We start from the raw sequence: 20,450 nt of genomic DNA on the forward strand, positions 1-20,450 counted from the left end.
CATTGGTGACTATTTTGCAAAGTACCTGCACTCTGTAACAACCATCTTGAGCTTCTAGTCATTTTAACTTTCCGACTCTCCTTTTAATTTTGCTTTTGGAATCAGATTTGACACTGAATTCACTTGTTTGCATTCCTCTCCTACTCTCTCTCATAATCTTTAAATCTTCGAGGCTTTTTTTGGTGGATCACAGAGGCTTTATAACATGAATTGCATTGTCAATGTAAAAGGCAAATTTACATGCATTCAATACCAGAAGACTAATATCTCATTTGATGAAGTAACGGAAAAGCTACTAAGCCATTTTAACTTAGCTTCACTTGAGGTTGAATAAAGATTTTCCATAAGCGCTATCTGTGATTACATTGCTATCTTGTACTGAATTCCACCGATAGTTGAAAGGCTTTCCTTTTGTTATGGAGCATGGACTGACCTTTTGGACTGTGGACTGTTATCTTAAAGGGTGGAATTCTGCTGGGAACTCTGTGTGACTTGTGATGCAGTTGGGTCGAGCTGTGCAGACAGAGAGAGAATGGAACGCTCAGAACGGCAGTTGGAGCAGCAGAACTGCAGTTGGAGTGGCAGAGACCAACTGGAGAGCTGTGTGATAGGCACGTGCCTCATAAGTTAATGAAGGGTTATAAACCAGAACTGAGGGAAGTCATCTAAGGAGGCCTTGAAAAAGGATTCATATGCATATGGCAACTCAGCATCAGTCATTTCTCTCTCCAATGTTCAATACGATGTTCTTTTGTTATTCAGTTAAAGAACTGGATTTGGACATTGAACTTTGAGATTGAATTCTGTGGACTGTGTTTTTTTGGACTGATTTACTTGACTGACTGATTGGGGTTTTTGGGGATTTTTTTCCTTTTAGAATATTGGGCGCAGACTATAATAGTCTGGGTTTTTCCCACATACACTCTGCTTATGACATGATATCTGTATATTTCCTATAAATACTTATAATAGGGTTAATTGTATTGACATTACATTGCTAATAGTCATTAATAAATAGTTAAAATTTAACCCTTTTGCATTGTATCTGATGTTGCTGGTTTGAGAAGTAACACTTTATATTCACAACTGATTTTTGCAGGTGATGCCTTTGTTTCCCCTCATGGACAAACTGAAACTTAAGCTTGCCATGATTAATGGGGAGCTTCTCAGATTTATCCAACCAAACAGTAGTGGTTATTAAACAAACTCAACAACTTTGTCATTTTTGACGATACTTCAGTTGACAATGTAAATGTGTCCTCACTGCATCTCCACCAAGTTCAGAATTTATCTATGTGAGAGACATAAAGAGTGTATCAGTTTTATTTTTTAATTTACATTTTTTTAAATTTAGGCATACAGGAGGGTAACAGGCCATTTCGGCCCAAGGGTCCATGTCGCCCAATTTACACCCAATCTACACCCTTGGTAAGTTTTGAACGGTGGGAGGAAATTTGAGCCCCCGGGGAAAACCCACGCAGACACGGGGAGAACATACAAACTCTTCACAGACAATGCAGGATTTGAACCCCTTTCCAATCACTGGTGCTACAAAGGCATTGTGCCTTTGCCAGCCATGCTGCCCAAGGGCAATTCAAGGGCTCTTCATAGGCTGCCCATAAAACTGTCTACAGATCTCTGAAAACAGTTTGCACGTGACACATTCCTAAAGGGATCACAACTTTGTTCACAACCAATAATTCACAAGTTGCCACAGGAATCTTCCAATATAAACTCTTGTTAATGACACTGCCTAACTGATCATGGATGATACAGGTAGTGTAATAAAAGGCCTCTTAAATTGGTTCTAGTGCCTTCATTATCATTACATTATCAAACTGTCCATGCTGACTGGCCCTCCCAATGGTCGAATGACTTTTAACCCCTTCAGATGGCAGTCACGGTGCATAGCCCTGTCCCAGCTCTTGCCATCGACTTTCGCAGTCCCTTTAAGGCCACAGCTTTTTCATCCAATGGCAGAAATTCTCATTGTTGCACCCATTGCCCTCTCCCACCTTATCTGTTTTTTTTTGTATCTCTCCTTCTAGCTTAGACCATAAGATATAGGAGCAGAAGTAGGCCATTGGGCACCACCATTCCATCACGAGCTGATCCATTCTCCCACTGAGCCCCATTTTCCTGGTCTTCTCCCCATAACATTTGATAACCTAACTATTCAGATAGCCATTAATCTCTGCTTTAAATACATTTAATGACCTGGCTGCCACAGCTGCCAATGGCAGTAAATTCCAGAGGTTCTCTGCTCTCTGGCAGGAGTAATTTCTCCGCATCTCTGTTTCAAATGGTCGCTGTTAATCCTGAAGTTATCCTATCTTGTTCTTGACTCATCTACCAAAGGTTTCAAATTTGAATCATTAACTGTTTCTTCCACATATACTGCCTGAGCTGTTGAGTTTTTCCAGGATTTTCTACTTTTAATTCTGAGACAAGAACTTTAAAACACTGTAGAACTATATTTCACCATACTGAAAGGCAGCTTCATTCTGCATCAACCAGGACCAACAGAAAAAACAATAGCCACAATTAATTTTACCATTGGCCTGAATCCAAAAAATATTGAGGAAGAAGCACCACATTCTTCAAAACTTACTGAGGTTCTGGTCTTCCAAGCAAGCTATGAATCTCACACCTTTGTCTCTATTTTCTGTCCAAGAGCATGGCTGATGGCTGGTATGTAATGAGCTACTACTCGGTGAGAACAAGTGAGGGGAGGGAGGAAATCCCTCCGCTGCTCTTCCTAAGAGCGAGAGAACTTGCCCAGAAGTTCATTGCTGGTTAGAGATACAAAATGGTTATATGGCCACAGCAAGCTCTGCTTATAAAATTCAATTCAATTTGCGTCAACTGATTGGACTATGCAGAGCAGTTAGCACCTATCAACTGGTAATCAATTTTTATGCAGTTGTATTTAAGTGCTCATGCATTCTAGCTAGTCTCAGTTATCTTTAATCATCAAATTAACCTATAATTATAGTTAAAATATAATTGGTAGAAGTCACAAGTCTTAACATTTTTAAGGTTACTGAAAAAATACTTAAAATTAAAATCTTTTAACTATTATGAAGCAAATGTGCAAGAGAGAGTTTAACTGGCAGAAAACATTCTTCATGTACAGCACCAGTGAAATTTCTCCCTCACTATTTTCTGGCTGCCAAGTTTCCAATGAAACATGAAAGTCTGCAGGCACAGTGACTGTGCACAGAACTGCTGGAGGAACTCAGCCGGGCTTGCAGCGCCCATAAGCGGTAAAGGTATATTACCGATGTTTCGGGCCAAAGAGATATCTTGAGGAAGGACTCAGGCCTTAAATGTCAGTAACATATCTTCACCTCCTATGAACATTGCGAGTTCCCCCAGCATTTACTGTGTTTTGGTCAAGAATCTAATACTTTGCAGGATTTGCCATGAGATATGGCAAAGGTTGATAAATGTTGTGAGAGGGCTGTGAAACTAAGGAGTGATGACAAGGCAGTTTTTCTTGTGTCGGCGAGCTCTGTTGGAACCAGTTGGAAGTTGTTGATCACAATAGGCACTTCTGGCGCATCTCCTGATTTACCAGTGATTAAAGCCAATGCATAAAGTGAAAATGTAGATGAAGTGTGTAACCTGAGGGCTCTCAGGGCCAATGCTTTGAGAGGCCGGTCGTGGCCAGAATTAACATGTACCTATGCAAAGATCTGGACCCATTGCAATTTGCCTATCGTCACAATCGTTCCACAGCAGATACAATATCACTGGCTCTCCACTTAGCTGTAGAACACCTCAAAAACAGCAACTCATACATGTGACTGTTCTTCATTGACTACAGCTCAGCCTCTAATACTGTTATTCTCTTAGTGCAGGGTCGGTGAGCATCATAGTGATGGGGGGGTGGTGTAGTCTGACAGTCATAAACTCACTCAGTGGGATGGTGGGGGGGGCTGGTGATGGTCTACCTGCTGAGCAGACATAAACCTTCTCCGTCCCTCTGACATAGCAGCCAAGACTGCTGCTTTTATTGCATGGAGAGTTAATTACATGCATCAAGCTAGACACTGGTGACTTTGACGCACACTATTGATGCAGGCAGAGGTGAGGACGGGTCTGATGGCAAACAATGGCTGCAAGCGTATGGGGACACAACACTTTGCTGGGGGGGGGGGGGGGGAATGCCTGTAAATGTCTCCCCTTTGGTGCCAACCTTTCCTCAGTGGTGGTCAAGAAGCTCCACCCCCCTCTGCAACTGGACCCTTGACTTTCTCATCTGAAGACCACAGTTAGTAGGAATTGGAAGGAAGGTCTCCTCTTCAATAATTATCAATACAGGCGCAACCCAAGGATGTGTGCTTAGCTCACTGCTCTACTCATTCTACATCCATGACTGGGTGGCCAGGCTCAATTCCAATGCTATCTACAAGTTTGCCAGTGACACCACAGTTGTCAGCAGAATCACAAATGGCAATGAGGAAGTGTGCAGGAGTAAAAAGGGAAGCTCTTTTAATGGTGTAACGACAACAACCTTGTGCTCAACGTCAGCAAAACCAAGGAGATGCTTGAGGACTTGAGGAGAAAGTCAGGGGAACACGACCCAGTCCTCATTGAGGGATCAGCAGTAGAGGGTCAAGAACTTCAAATTCCTGAGTGTCAACATCTCCGAGTATCTGTCCTGGAGCCTCCATGTTGATGTAATCATGAAGAAGGCCCACCAGCTGCTATACTTTATGAGGTGTTGGAGGAGATTCGGAAACTTACACAGGTGTACCGTGGAAAGCACACTGGCTGGTTGCATCACTGTCTGGTATGGAGGCACCAAATCTCAGGACACAGAAAAAATCCAGAGGGTTTTTAACTCAGCCTGCGACATCATAGACTCCACTCCATCGAGGATATCGACATGAGGCAGTGTCTTAAAAAAGCAACCTCTATCCTCACAGACCCCACCACCCAGGCCATGCCTAATTCACTCTGCTACCATCAGGAAAAAGGTACAGGAACCTTAAGATAAGCACTCAACAGCACAAGGTCAGCTTCCTTCCTGCTGCCATCAGATTCCTGAATGATCAATGAACCAAAGACACTGCCTTACCTTTCGTTACTTTTTTTTAATATTATTGTTGAAAGATGGTCCATAATATAAATGTTTGCCCTATGACGCTGTTGTAAAACACTGAATTTCATGACTTGGTCATGACAATAAATTCTTTTTTTTCTGATTCTGAAGTGTGAAACTTCCACTGTTTGCTTACAGCTGTAATCTACTTTCCTCCACATCTAGTCCAGTAGCTTAATTTCCCAGTGGTTCCCACCAGTTCAGTTACTGGTGCCATTTGGCCTGTGGGAAACCTGTGTCTCATGCTCCATCATTAGCTAATGTCATTGTGCTGGTCCATGACCGTCTTCACCATCTAATGTACAACTGCCATGTCACTCCTCAGTTGCAAGCTGCAGGATTTCACCTCAGAAATACTCATCCCCCTGTGAAGAGGTTATTGCACATCTGATATTTGGAACAGCTTAGCTAATGACTAAATGTCGAAGATGAAGAAGAAATAGATTGCTAACGCCAAGACTGCAGGATAGGTTAATTCACAAAAAAAAAATCAAATACTTGGAGTTATTGCAAGGCTATGGCCTTAAGTGGGACATTGTAAGTATATTATATGAATCATTTGGAGGCTGTACCTTTATTTTAGGATTTATGGAGCTGTTCCAATCTCATCTCAAGATTTAGATGTTTGATTTTACTGCTTATTGTTTAGTGCTTGCAATTCATCATAATCCTCTGAACCACTTGATGAGATTGCTGGTTTGTAAATCATTCCTAAATTCTCATTATTTGCTTTTTCTCATCTGATCAAGTGCAGCTCGTTGGGACTTTCCTGAGACTGCCTGCCGTTAGACTGACTTATAGGCTGACCTGAAGCACCAGAATCCATTAAAATCAGCAGGAGGTGCTCGAGCATGTGGGCATCCAGTTCCCTCATCGCCCTACTAAAGCAATGTGTGAGGAGAAAGAGAAATCACTCATTCGCCAACAGAACGACAAATGCACAATGAAAGCCAAATAGTCACGAAGCAGAAAAGCAAGATGCTATTCTATTTCAAAGTTCAAGTTTATTGTCAAAGTTCGTACATGACATGACATACAACCTTGAGATTCTTTTCCTGTGGGCAGGAAGAAATTTTGATTACTGGCAATTGTCAATTGTACTCCAAGAAAGAAATGTAAACAAACTTATTGTGCAAATATAGAAGTATAAATTTTCAATAATAAATAAAGTCACTGAATGAGTCTGTGTTCAAGAATCATAGGATTAGGAAGCACAAACTATTCCTGACCCTGGAGGCATGAATCCTGTGGCACCTATACCTCTATCCCGATGGAAGCAGCAGGAACAAAGCATGTCCTACGTAGTGCGGATCCTTGATGATTGCTGATGCTATCTGATGGCAAGGTAGCTTGTAAATGCTCTCAATAGTGGGGAGAATTTGCCTGTGATGCACTGAGTGAAAAGTGGATGCCCCCCCCTGCCCCCTTACCAGGCCACAGTGCAGCCAGTCAGCACATTTTTCCCCCACACATCTGTAGGTTTGCCAAGGTTACTGATGACCTACCGAACCTCCACCAGCTCCTGAGGAAGTAGAGGCGCTATCGTGCTTTCTTCACGATGGCGTTAATAAAATGGACCCTGGAAAGTGCGTCCAAGATCGCAATTCTCAGGATTTTGAGGTTTCTCAATCTCTTGATCTCTAATCCCCCAAGGATCACTGGATCGTACACCTCAGGTTTTCCCGGCGTGAAGTCAACAATTAGCTCCAAGATCGCGATTCTCAGGATTTTAAGGTTGCTCAATCTCTTGATGTCTAATCCCCCAATGATCACTGGACCGTACACCTCAGGTTTTCCCGGCGTGAAGTCAACAATTAGCTCCTTGGTGTTGATTACATTGAGTGTGAGGTGTTGGTACACTATTCAGCTAGGTTTTCAAGTATTCTGATTCATTGCCTCTTTTATAGAACCCACTTCTGTGGAATTCATTAGCAAAATTTTTACATGGAATATATTTATGGTACATCTTAGCAACATTCTTCGTAACAATTTAAGGTTAATGGAACAGCTTTTTGTCATGCAAAATGGTAAAAATCCCATTGGTCTTATCATTACTAACCCATTGTAGTTTAAAACAAATCTTAGCCTTGTTTATGAATTGTGAAGCAGAAGCCACCATAATAGATTGGGGGAGATGTTGCAAAAGTCACTCCTCTAAGATTTCATGACTTGTTTAGTAAATTGAAACGCATTGTCATTTTAATGCACAAAGACATTTCATGAGTTTTGCAATGGGTATGAAGCTGCCAATGATTAAAGACAGAGGAGGACCCCGCAAAGCATTTATTGCCATCACCAGCCCATAATAAAGCATGTCAAAATGACCCATGGCTGGGCTTCGCGGTTCGTGCTCTTAATTGCCAGAAGAAAAAAAGGCCGTACGTCACACTTCTTACTCATCGAAAAGCCCGAGATTTCGAACAAGTTAAAAACGTGCCCTGTGTCCAAAAACATAAGAGCAGAATCAATAAGAAAATTATTTAACTCTACAAAACGACATTCAGCTGGGGAGTAAAAGAAGAGAAAACATATAGAATGGAAATAGACAGTTTGCAGTCTCAGAATTAGATATTTGCATTTTACATAAATAGTTGTATTGATTTAAATTTGATATTATTCTTCCTAAATTTATAGCAACTGTTGCTTAAAACTGCTGCTAAATTATAAAAGAAAGTTACTATCTTAAGCTGTTTCACAGTAAGCAATCAGAAACACTTCAATACCTATACTGGTCAGTACAGGTAACCAATGAAGACTTTGAATCTGCTGACGGAATTGCTAAAACATGGATCATGTTAGATCTGGACTGAATTGGGCCTGCAGCCTGGACTCCCCTTTTGTCTACACTTCACTTGGCTGGATGGAGAGGAATGATCTTGATTGCAGGATTCAGTAGCCAAATCTTATTGGTTACACTGGGAAAGCCAATGTAACCATCGGTTTGTGCCCCTGCGATTTAAAACACGTTAAGATATAAGTAAACAGGTGTAGAGCTCGTCGAAAGAACCAAAGACTTGTTGATCCAAACCAAGGCTTTTATTAGCAAAAGACCGGAGCTCTTCACAGGTGGCCGACCAGTCCGGAATGATCCGACCTGGCTAGGGACACAACCCTTTAAGGCCCAGACAATAGGTGTGGCTTAGCTCTCAGCCAATCGCTGTAAGCACAGTCTAGATACAGTAACTATATACACTATGTACATTGGTGATAGATCTGTACTATCACAACAGGTACCTGCAATATCTGCTCTACCCTAATACTGAAGTGGAATTTAGCTTGGATAAACGTTGTTCAACATTTGATAATGAAGAAGTCCGTAATTACAGTGGTCTCCATAATGTTTAGAACAAAGGCACTTTTTCCCCCCTTTATTTGCCTCTGTGCTCCACAGTTTTAGATTCCAGATTTTATTCAAGGTAAATATATTTTGGTTTGACCATATTAGAAATAATAGCACTTTTTGTACATAATCTCCTCATTTCAGGGCACCACAATTTTGGGACATTTAGCTTCACAGGTGTTTGTGATGACTCAGGTATGTTTAATTGCTTCATTGGTGCAGGTATAAGAGAACTAGGCTAACTTCTAAGCTTTTGATCACCTTCGAAATCTATATTTGCCCCATTTTTCTACATGAAGACTAGAGTTGTGCCAATGAAAGTCAAAGAAGCAATTATAAGGAATCAAGTGACGACTACACGGAAATGAACAGCACTGTACCAATGTTTCAGAACAACCCTTATTCCTAAGATCATGATAATAGTCCATAAATGGGCCCCATGTTTTTTAGAAGTTAATATTTGACTCTTTAATAGGATATCTAAACTTGAACATGACATAATATCATTTAACTATGAATATGTTTAAGTGGAGTTTTCATTTAATCAAAATTGCACATCTGGCTATCAATGAAGTAAAGGATAAAATTTAGTTTTGAGTTGGAATCAGTAAAACATCATCATCTGGAAATGATCCAAATAGAGCAATTAAAGGGCAAAGTTCTAATTTAAACTTGAGAATCTCCCATCATGTTTGAAAGACATCTTTCCAAAATGTTTCTAACTAGGTCAAGTCCAGAACATGTGATCCAAAGAGGCTTCACCAATTTCACATTGGTCACATAGGTGTGACAAATTATGAAGCTGAAAAATATGAATAAAACAGTAAGAGACATCACCCAAATCTTAGGATTGAAAAAAATCAACAGTTTGGAACATGGTTAAGAAGAGCAAGCATATTGGTGAGCCCTGTACTGTAATTGCACAGGGACTGGTTTTCCAAGGAAGATCTCCACTGCTGATGACACAAGATTTCTCATCATAATGAAGAAGAATCCCCAAACGTATGTGTGGCAGATCAGAAACATTCTTCAGGAGGCAGGTATGGATCTTTCAATGACTACTTTCTGCAGAAGACTTCATGAACATAAATACAGAGGCAGCACTGAAATATGCAATCCACTAGTTAGCCACAGCAAGGATAGCCAGATTACCAAGTAGTATTAGTTTCCCAAGAAGTATTTAAAAGGGCCTGCAGAATTCTGGAAAACGATCTTGTGACAGATGAGACCAAGAGCCAAGTGTGGAGGTGTGAAGGAACTGCCAATAATACAAAGCAGACTACTTTTGCCATGTTTTACATCTTGCACTGTAGCCTCTGTATTTCTCTTCATGAAATCATCTGCGGACATAATCGTCGACAAATCCACACTTGCCTCTTGAAGAGTGTTTCTGATCTGTCGGGCATATGTGTGGGGATTTCTCTTCATTATGATTGAGAATTCTTCTATCAGCAGTGGACGTCTTCCTTGGAATCAGAATCAGGATTTATTGTCATGAACAAGTCATGAAATTCAGTGTTTTGAGGCAGCTTCATAGTGAAATCGTACATATTATAATCATCTTACTACATTTCTATGTAAAAAAGAATAACAATAATGGTGGACGAAAAGTAAGGCAGTGTCTTTGGCTCATTGATGATTCAGGAATCTGATGGCAGCGGGGAAGAAGCTGTCCTTGTGCCGTTCAGTGCTCATCTTTAGGCTCCTGTGCCTTTTTCCCTATGGAAGCAGATTGAAGAGGGCATGGCTTCGGTGGTGGTGAAGTCTTTAAGGACAGGGACTGCTTTGATCAGACACGGCCTCATGTGGATGTCCTTGATGAAATCTGGTTGCCTGTGATGTCGCAGGCCAAGTTAACAACCCTCTGGAGTTTATTCTTGTCCTGAGAGTTGTCTTCTCCATACCAGGCAGAACGCTCTCCACAGTCCACCTGTAGAAGGTTACAAGAGTCTTCAGTAACATAGAAAATCTCCTCAGACACCTCACAAAGAATAGCTGCTGGTGACCCTTATTCATAATCAACGTGGAGGCTCCAGGACAGATCCTCGGAGATGTTGACACCCAGGAATTTGAAGTTCTTGATCCTCTCCAGTACTGAGCCCTCGATGAGGACTGGGTTGATTTCCTCTGACTTTCTCCTGAAGTCCACAATCACCTCCTTGGTTTTGCTGATGTTGAACATAAGGTTGTTGTTGTTACACCATTCAATGAGCTGATCTTCCTCATTGCCATTTGTGATTCTGCCAACAACAATATCAGCCCCTTTGTGAATAATGATCACATCAGTGTGATCTTACTTCTTAATGATATTCCAAACAATTGATTTTGGTAATCTTAATGTTTGGGTGATGTCTCTTTCTGTATTTTTCTTTATTTCCAGCCTCACAATGTGCTTTCAAGTACTCTATAACCTCATACTTAATGATGGACTCACCTGAATTTTAGTCATGCCTCTGAAGTCTTCACCAGTGAAGCCTGATGCAAATAACCTATTCTGTTCTGCCATTTCTTTGTAACCCATTACCACTTCTCCAGTGTCATTTTCCAATGGTCTGATGTTCATCCTCTAATGATAGTAATCAGGCTTGCAATCCAACTAGCAATACCTTAAGCGTTATAGCTCCTGTTTGATTATACTTGGCATCCAGCAGGGGGCTGACACAGAAGGAGACACTGTGGTAAGAAAGATCTGTAATGGAGGTTTGCAGCTTCATGGCAGCCTCATAAGTTGTTTTCAACAACTTTTTTTTTAAGAACATTTTTCCTTCAAATACAAGAAGAAGCATGGTGTCAAAAGTGAGATGAAGGAAATTAAAAGGAAATACTTTAAAAGTAAAAATTTAAAGTCAGCAACTGATCAGTGAAGTGAAGCTAACAAAGTGAAAAATGGAAGGATTACATCCACCGGCAAAACTTCAGTGGACAGATAATGTGGCTGAAAATTGGAACAAATTCAAACAATGTTTTGGAATGTATTTAGCAGTAGTTGGAGCTGACTGGAAAAGTGATAAAGTGAAAGTGACAGTTTTCTTACAGGTTATGGGTGCATAATAACTTCACATTTGCAGCTGAAGGAGACAAAATGAAAGTGGAAAAAAATAATGGAACAGTTTGAGGCATACTGCATACCTAACTGTAATGTGATGTTTGAGGGGCACAGATTTTTCACATATACACAGAAAATAGAAGAAAGTATTGATCAGTATGTGACTGAATTGAGAAACAGAAGCAAAACATGTGAATAAGATGGACTGATCGACTCGCTGATAAAAGACAGACTTGTGTGTGGTATTCTAGATAATAGTCTAAGGGAAAGACTGCTAAGAGAGCAAAATCTGGACCTGGAAAAAGCCAATAGCACTCTGTAGAACTACAAAAACTGTAAAAACACAGGCAAAAGAGAGCTGTTCAGTGAAACTAGCTGCAACGAAGATGTTGTGAGCAAGAACGGACATAAACCATTTAACAAAAAGAGCGTCAAAGTGGAGAGGCGTGGCCTGTAAATAAAAATGAAATGAACAAATACGGTACACAACTCCTACCCTAAAAGTGTCCAGCATATGGTAAAACATGCTATATATGTGCAACAAAAGCAATCATTATGCCTGTTGCTGTAGGAACCAAGTGCAACAAAGCAAGGTTCATGCTATAGATGAAAGGGAGATAGAGGAATTCTATGTAGATGTTGTGACTGAAAACAAGAAAGAAAACAGAGACTGAATGTTGAGATTAAAAGTTAAATTGGATACTGGAGCACAAATTAATGTAATATTAGAGACCGATTTTAAGAAGATTAGACCCAGACCAAAGATGTATGAAACAAAAGTTAAGGTGACACGATGTTCAGGTACTAATATACCAGTGCAAGGAAAATGCATGGTCAAAGTGAAACACAAGGACAGAGAGCACATGCTAGCATTCATCGTTGAACCAAAGGATGGACTGGCCAATTAGGTTTAACAGGCAGTGAGAAAATGAATCTGATAAAAAGAGTCATCGTTGTGGAAAGCGAAGGAGAGACAGTCTATGATGAACTCAGGAAAGAGTACAATGACCTATTTCAGGGTCCAGGCTGCCTTCCAAGAGAACACACAATCAGAGTGGATAAACGTCTGCCATCGATAATACATCCATGCAGAAAAGTTCCATTTGCGCTTCAAAAGCAACAAAAGGCAGAGTTGGATAGGATGAAATGCCTGAACGTGATTCAGAAGATAGATGAGCCAACGGAGTGGGTGAGTTCACTGGTATATTAGTACCAGTGGACAAAAAAGAATGGAAAGCTTAGAATTTGCCTGGATCCAAGAGATCTAAACAGAGCAATAAAGAGAGAATACTTTAACCTTCTGATGTGTGAAGAAATCATGTCACAGTTTGCAAACACAAAGGTTTTCAGCAAGTTAGATGCATCATCAGGATTTTGGCAGTTGAAGTTGAATGAAGCAAGTTCAAGACTGTGCACATTGAATACTCCATTTGGCAGATACAGGTTCCTAAGGTTACCATTCAGAATTGCCTCAGCTCCTGAAGTGTATCACAAAACCATCCCTATTTCTATGAGCACCTGGATGGAGGTGATACCTCAATGGATGACATCATAGTGTGGGGAACCACGAGAATGGAGCATGATGAAAGACTAAGGAAAGTGTTCGAAGCAACAAGGAAAGAAAACCTGTAGCTAAATAGAGAGAAATGCCAGAATTAACATTTGTAGGAGATATTACTGAAAGTGAGGGCATCAGAACAGATCCCAGAAAGGTGTCCTCCATTTGTAACATGCCAAGGCCACAATGCAAAAAGGACGTACCAAAGTTTAATGGACAGGTCAACTATATGAGTAAATTCATATCCAACCTCTCAGAAAAGATGGCTCCATTGAGAAGACCAACAGAATAGAACGTTGAATGGGAGTGGAATCATGGGCATGAAATGTCATGGAGCGAACTAAAGAAACTGCTCATAGAGGAACCAGTTCTGAGGTTTTACGACCCAATGAGACCCATCAAGATATCATCAGACACAACACATAGTGGGTTTGGTGCAGTTCTTCTGGAAAAATATGATGACTGGCAACCCATTGCATATGCAACATGCTCAATGACAGACGTGGAGACGTGATACGCTCAAATTGAAAAGCTGCTGCTCAGCATCACATACACATGTAAAAGATTTCATCAGTTTGTGTCAGGACAAGCAATAATTAGTATAGAGACCGACCATAATCCCTTGATTGCATTGTTCCAAAAGCCATTAAATGAATGTCCACTTAGAATACAAAGAATGATGATTAGGCTGCAATGCTATACAATGAATGTGGCGGACACTCCGGGTAAGCTAAGATACATAGCAGGTATGTTGTCTCGAGCTGTTGATATGAGAGACCCCACAAAAATTCCAAAATTAACAACTTCATGGACAAGATCACAAGTGCACTGCCCATATCAGATGTAAAAATAGAGCTCAAAAAGTCAGAGACAAACAAAGATGGAACACTGAGACAAATGAGAAAAAACACCTTGGATGGATGGCCCAACATGAAGCAGGACTACTCACCTGAAGCTGCAGGGTGGAACTATCAGAGGTTGAAGACATCATCTACAAAAGAAGTAAAATCCTTATCCCAAAGAGTCTAAAGAGATGCTAAAAAGGATCCATGGAGGACATCTCAGAATTGAAAAGTATAAGAAAAGAGCATGAGGTGTTGTACTGGCCAAGAATCAACAATGATATAACAAATGAAGTGTCATCAGTACAATATGCTGGAAATATCAAGCAAGCAATCCTGCAGAACCACTAAAGCCACACCCAGCACCACACAGACCTTACCAGAAGTTGGGCGCTGACCTATTCGAATGTCAAAGGAAGGACTATCTTGTAGTCACAAACTATTACTCCCCGTATCCAGAGGGGTGGAGACTGAACACCACCACTGCAGATGCTGTAATAACAGGCATGAAAGCCATAGTCTCCAGCATAGTTGCAATTGAGGTCTTCATCGACAATGGACCCCAGTCTTGCAATTCAAAGATCCGACATTTTGCCAAAGAGTGGGACTTTGTACACACCTCCTCAAGTCCTCATTTTCAACAGTCCAATGGTCTAGTGGAAAAATCGGTACAAACAGTGAAAGGACTGATGAACAAGGTAAAAGTCAGTGGAATGGACGTCTACCAGAGAATGCTAGTATACCGCACAATATCGCTCAAGTGTGGTATGTCACCAGTGCAACTCCTTATGGGATGTAGGCTAAGAACAAACCTACCCATTCAGGAGAACCTCCTACAAACAAAAGAGGGGAAGAAAGTGAGGAAATTCAAAGAACAACAGAAAGAAAAGCAAAAGTATTACTTTGACAGAGGAACAATAAACCTACCTGAACTCTACACTGGTGACCAAGTAAGACTAAAAGACAAAACAAACTTATAGACTCAGAATGGAACTGACCTTAGTGAAATCCAACCAAGATCATACACCATTCAAAGAGATGAAGGTGAAGAAATCATCAAGATCTTCAAATGGGACCAGGCACAGTAGATGGAAAGATGGATATTGATGAACAACCTGATTACACAGCTGAGGCATCATCTGAGGCAACAACTCAGATTCAAGGACAATCAATCAGGAAATCATCAAGACATGTAAATCCTCCTAAGAGACTCATAGAACAAATTTAAAGACTCTTGTTAGAGAATTAAATTGTGCTATCTTATTTGCTCTTCAAGTTTTAGTGTATGTAAATGTGAACATGCAAAACAAGTTTAAAAATGTCAACAATGTTGATAATAATGAAAATGTAAGTTCTTGGTGTTAAATTTAAAATTGCAGAGTTATACAAAGAAAACAGCTACTTTTTTTTAAAGAAAGTGAGATGTAATGATAATGATCATGTTTGCAATGCAACTAGTAATGCCTTAAGGATTACATTTCCTGTTTGATTATACTTGGCTCCCATCAGGGAACTAACACAGAAGGAGAGACTGCTGTATGTAAGAGTGATCTGTAATGGAGACTTGCAGCCTTATGCACTGTTTACAATAACTTTTAAGTAAAGAACCGTTTTTTTCATCCATGTGTTGTCTAAGAACTCTCACATAGGAATACAAGATGAAACACACTCTTGCCTATCTTTTATTCTTTATATAACTGAAAATACTTCTAGTATCCTCTTTCATGTTTACTTTCTTACTTTCTAGCTTACTTTCATATTTCATTTTTTCACACCTCATTGATTTTTTGCTGGTTTTTAAAAGCTACCCAACCCACCCCAGCTTATGGCTAATTTTTCCAATACTCTGTCCAGGATAACAAATGAAAATTTACAAGGTAAATGTCCCTGGAAATCTGGCATACATCTGTGCAAACCTCTTCTTGTGGTCATGCATGGTGAACAGTGATGGAACCAAATCCTGTGTTGAATAAAGCCTGGTTCATCTGCCAGGACTGAGCTCCATTGATTTCTCCCTCTGCCTGCATTTAGATTGTGGCCAATATGAGAAAGTTGGCATTTGCTGGTGCCTTTCTGCAACCTCCCTCATTATGCATGTGCGTAAACTGAGACATCATTAAGATACCTTGGGAAAGAGCCAGCAGTAAAGAAGTGAAAGCTAGCAGTGAGCTCGATGAGCACAGACAACATGTTAAGGCAAGGTGCTTTTTGCTATAATTGTCTATACTCACCAACCATATCTATCTGAGAATAGGGAATTGTGCTCCATTTCCCATAAAGTGCAACATTTATCTCATTAATGGCGACAGTCTTCTTGGTATATCGTTGGTCTGCCATTTCCATCCCTGCATCCACCCCACCAACCAACATAATCCGACAACCCAATCTTTCCATTCTAACCTGAAGGTCTCCAAACTTTCCAAAGTTTGCCTTTTATCTTCACCGTGGTACACTCCAGAACAATCACCAAAGGTAACTGAGAAAGCAGCTGGTGGCAATGCACAATGCTGTGAAAACTGTGAACCTGGCATGAAATACAACCTTCAAGTGCTATTTAATTTCACATCAGTCTTTGTGGGGAATTTCCCAACCCTCAAGCCCATATTGGTTGAAAATTCATTTGAAATCATTTACAACTAACCAGTTATGATGTGGATCTAGCTTCAGCAGGCCAAAAACAAATAAACCTGGAAACGAGATGCAGGCATATTTGAAATTATTACCGATTATACTTTTCACTCATCCCAGAGACGCTTGACTCGGAGATTGAAATGTCCTCCATTGTCTCACACAGCTGGAGCCCCCACCAACACAAAACTGTACAAAGGCAGTGAAAAGATACAGCAGCAGCAGTTTTATTTCAGTACAAATGTGAGTATTCAAAAATCATTCAAAAGTTAATTGATTTTTTCTTTTGGAAATAAAACCCATAAAGAATTAAAAAGAAGGCCTTGTAAAGAGGATTAAAGTAGAAAGCTACAACTGTTGAGCACACAGTGTTGAACAGTAAAAGCCACCGGCCTCCTTCTGGGGAAAAATCCTCTGCTTCCTTTACTGAAACAAATGTGAAAAATATCAATATGTTATCCTTGATTTAATTCAGGAATAGGGCATAGCTAATCTTTATTTGTCCAGGCAGAGAAAAGATGACTTAACAGAGCTGCAAAATAAAGAATGACTCTCTAGCTATTGTAAATTATAGTTGTTCTTTCAGTCTTGTGAAAGGGGCATCATTCAAAACCATTGGTGGCGTGGTTAAGTTATGAAGCTCTTTCAAGTAGGTGAAAGAAGGCCTTGACCTCTTCATCATGATTAGAAATGTTGTTTACTGCGTGGTTGAGGGATTCTGAGAAGAATTTGTGGGACACTAAACACCTCTGCCAACCTCTTGTTATAATTCTGCAGGTACATCTAGCCATTTTTCATTTTCCCACGCTTCGAATTAAATATCGATCCAATGAGTAGTAAATTGTGGTATATTCGTGAAATAAACATAAACTTTACACAAAGGTCTGTTCAAAGGTCATGTGCCATTGTAATCAGTTTTATTTGTCATTTAACAGACAGTGTTGTAGCTACTGAAAGCTGCCTCAACTAACTTAATGCCTCATGGAATGCTGATTCGTGGATGATCACATAGTTATTAATGAGCACAGATATCTCATGGCAGAGAGCACACCCCACAAATAGGTATGTGATTAAAATGAACTTTCCTTACAAAATTACAGGTTAACTGATAAAAATTCCAACTGCATCTTGCTCTTATTGTCCACCTTTAAACACTACAAATCAGTTTCATGTTACCCAAGCAAAAAGAGCAGTATTGCAAAAGGATATTCACCAAACCCATTCCCAACATTTTCTTCTTGCACCTCCTTCCTTCCCTTCCATGGCATTTGTGCCATTTGAGCGAAGAACATTTACCACTCATTTTTACACAATTTCGGAGGCACCTTTGCGCTCATAGGCTCATAAATCCCGAAGGCGGTATTGCCATCATACCCTCCTGATGCTGCTGTGATTGTCAGCCACTCCTCAACATTGCACGACTTCATGATTCAGGTCACCCAGTTAGAACAAGATGGAGAGTGGCAGAGAGCGCCTTCACAATCGACTTTGCCTGTTTGTATTCAAGCTGAAGGGAACATATAGTGGGCAAACACAATATGTCAACCAGCACTCATGTCTACATTTCACAGATGGTGACCTATTGATCACCAGAGGGAATATCGGGGTGTAGTTTCCATCCATGAACCTGGATAAATTAGAATGAATATTTAAAGAAAGAGTTCAGTTTGTACAGAGGACTGCCCAGGACACATACATTCTTGGCACATGATTAGCAACTTGTTATCCCTGTATTATAAACTGAGCCCATTTTTTAATCGTTCCGCCTTGGTTTCTTGTTGGATTTCTCTTTGCTTCAATTACAACTTTGATTATGTATTTCAAAGGACCACATTTAAAAATCAAAGTAAATGTTTTACCTAAATTTTTGCATTTAACTTTTCTGTTTGTGTCTCCTCACATCAGGTCATTCGACTCATGATAAATGGGCAGCTTCTTTCAATTATTTAACATTACCTTCCCAAATACTTTGGTCCAATTAAAACAACCCAAATGTATTGAAAACTTCCTCTGCCAGGTCTGACCTGAGTGGATCTGCACCGTGACTTCACTTAGTATGGATTCCATAGTCATATAATGATTTCCCCTATAAGACACCAGGAAAAGGATGGAGATAATTGGAGATCTTTCTCACCCAACACAATCTTCGTGGACTGACTGGCCTCTTATGCAATATTGATTCTGACCGATTAGTAATGGTCTCCTTTTACATTTTCTTCCAATTCTACTTGGAGGTGATTGATTCTACATTTTGTTTTACAATCATAACATATAAAAAAGAAAACTCTGGCCATCCTGCTTGTCCAGCTCATGTTGTGGCCCTACTGAGTTGATTCTTCATCCAAGAAAACCATGGATCATCCAATGTTCACATTATCCTTTATATTAGATAAGGTGGGAAAAGAACCAGAGGAAATAAAAGAAAAGTAGGGACAGAGAACAATTTCCCCTTCACTCCAAAACATTTAAGTGTACATTACTTCATAGTGAGTATGTTAGCTCATCTATTTTATTCAAAAATAAATGACAAAGGAAGCAATAAAACCTTATCTTATGCCATTACCTGAGAATATTCTGTCACATTGCAATATTCTGGTATCATCTGTTTAACATTATCTCTGAAAGCATGCATTTTCTGGCCTTTGTGTCCACTTTAAAGGTGAATGGGATAGAGGCAAGCCATATTGATCTTCAGTTTCTTGCCTGATACCACCTTTGTTTACGATTTACTTTCAAAAGTGCTGAAAAATTGTATTTCCTGTTTGGCCCTGACTAATAGTCACTATTTTGTACTTTGTACTCACTCCATCCATTACAATTCCAATCAGCTGCATCCAGAAATGGCACATGGTTGCACAATTCTTCTGATACCCAAGACTTATTCTTTGACATTCTTTCACTCCCAACAGCAGCTGGAGCTGCCTCAGTAATGGGCCTCCTGTCACAGTTCCATTCAAAGGTGGGCCTCTCCATCATGAAGCTAATTATTTTCTGTACCTTTAGCAAGGTCACACAGTCAGAAATTTCCACTTCATATATCAAAATGCTTGCCCCTGCACAGAAACCAATTAATGTGCAAAGCAACCTGTTCAAAGGCATAAACTTGCAATCTTGCCTGCACCCTGCAAGTGAACTAAAAGTGAAGTAATGTTGGCATTTGGCTGCCATTTTAAAGTGCCAATAATATTGAGTGTTGTTGGTTACTCTGTGGTTAAACGTGCTCTGTGCAAAATTGAGTCATAGCAGAGATTAGTGACTACTGAATGAGTTAGAATTTATGGAATTAGTACAATGCTAAAAGAAAGTCATTGTACAAAAAGGAGCCTTCGCAACTTGATTGTGGAATTAGCCAAAGTAAAAATGGAAGTTAAGGGGCGTCACGATTAGTGGGACGCTATTATAGCACAGTGACTTAGTTCGAATCTGGGAGGAGTTTATATATTCTCCTCATGACCTGCACGGGTTTCCTCAGAGTACTCTGGTTTAAACCCACCCTCCAAAAATACACAGGATATGCAGGTTAATTGAGGTATTTGGGTGGCATGGGCTCATGGGCCAGAAGGGCCTGTTACTGTGCTGTATCTCTAAATTAAAAATTAAAACCAAACTTTCAATGAGCTGGAATGTCCAACTTGCTGCTGCAGTTGCAGGAGTAATTGCTGGGATGTTTTTAGGGTCAGAAGGTGAAGGCCTGAGCATATCACTAATCGTCCAACTTTCCAACTAGCCCCGCGCTGCATTGCTGAACTCCCATGCTGCTGGGAATCTCCAGGTCATTGTGTCAGGTGGCAAAAGGTGTTTCTGTCGCACCTGAACTGTTAAACGGAGAGGACCTCTGGCTGTGAGATCCTGGAGATGGACTTTCCAGGTCAGTTTGGGACTTAGGGGAGGGAAGCGATTGGAGGTATAGAAATATTTGTGGTGAA

General features: G+C 40.3%; 1 protein-coding gene and 1 long non-coding RNA gene across 4 annotated transcripts in view; one reads left to right on the forward strand and one right to left on the reverse strand.

The window, feature by feature from the left end:
- Positions 1–20,450, reverse strand: part of mdga2a (MAM domain containing glycosylphosphatidylinositol anchor 2a) — a 615,537-nt gene that overhangs the window by 306,393 nt on the left and 288,694 nt on the right. The gene's annotated exons all lie outside the window — the stretch shown is intronic.
- On the forward strand, positions 16,701–18,692 carry LOC138753413 (uncharacterized). The gene is made up of 3 exons (XR_011351153.1): positions 16,701–16,767; positions 17,460–17,586; positions 18,430–18,692. It is a non-coding gene; the product is annotated as an uncharacterized lncRNA (long non-coding RNA).

This window comes from Narcine bancroftii, chromosome 2 (genome assembly GCF_036971445.1).
Source record: "Narcine bancroftii isolate sNarBan1 chromosome 2, sNarBan1.hap1, whole genome shotgun sequence".
NCBI classification, from domain to species: domain Eukaryota; kingdom Metazoa; phylum Chordata; class Chondrichthyes; order Torpediniformes; family Narcinidae; genus Narcine; species Narcine bancroftii.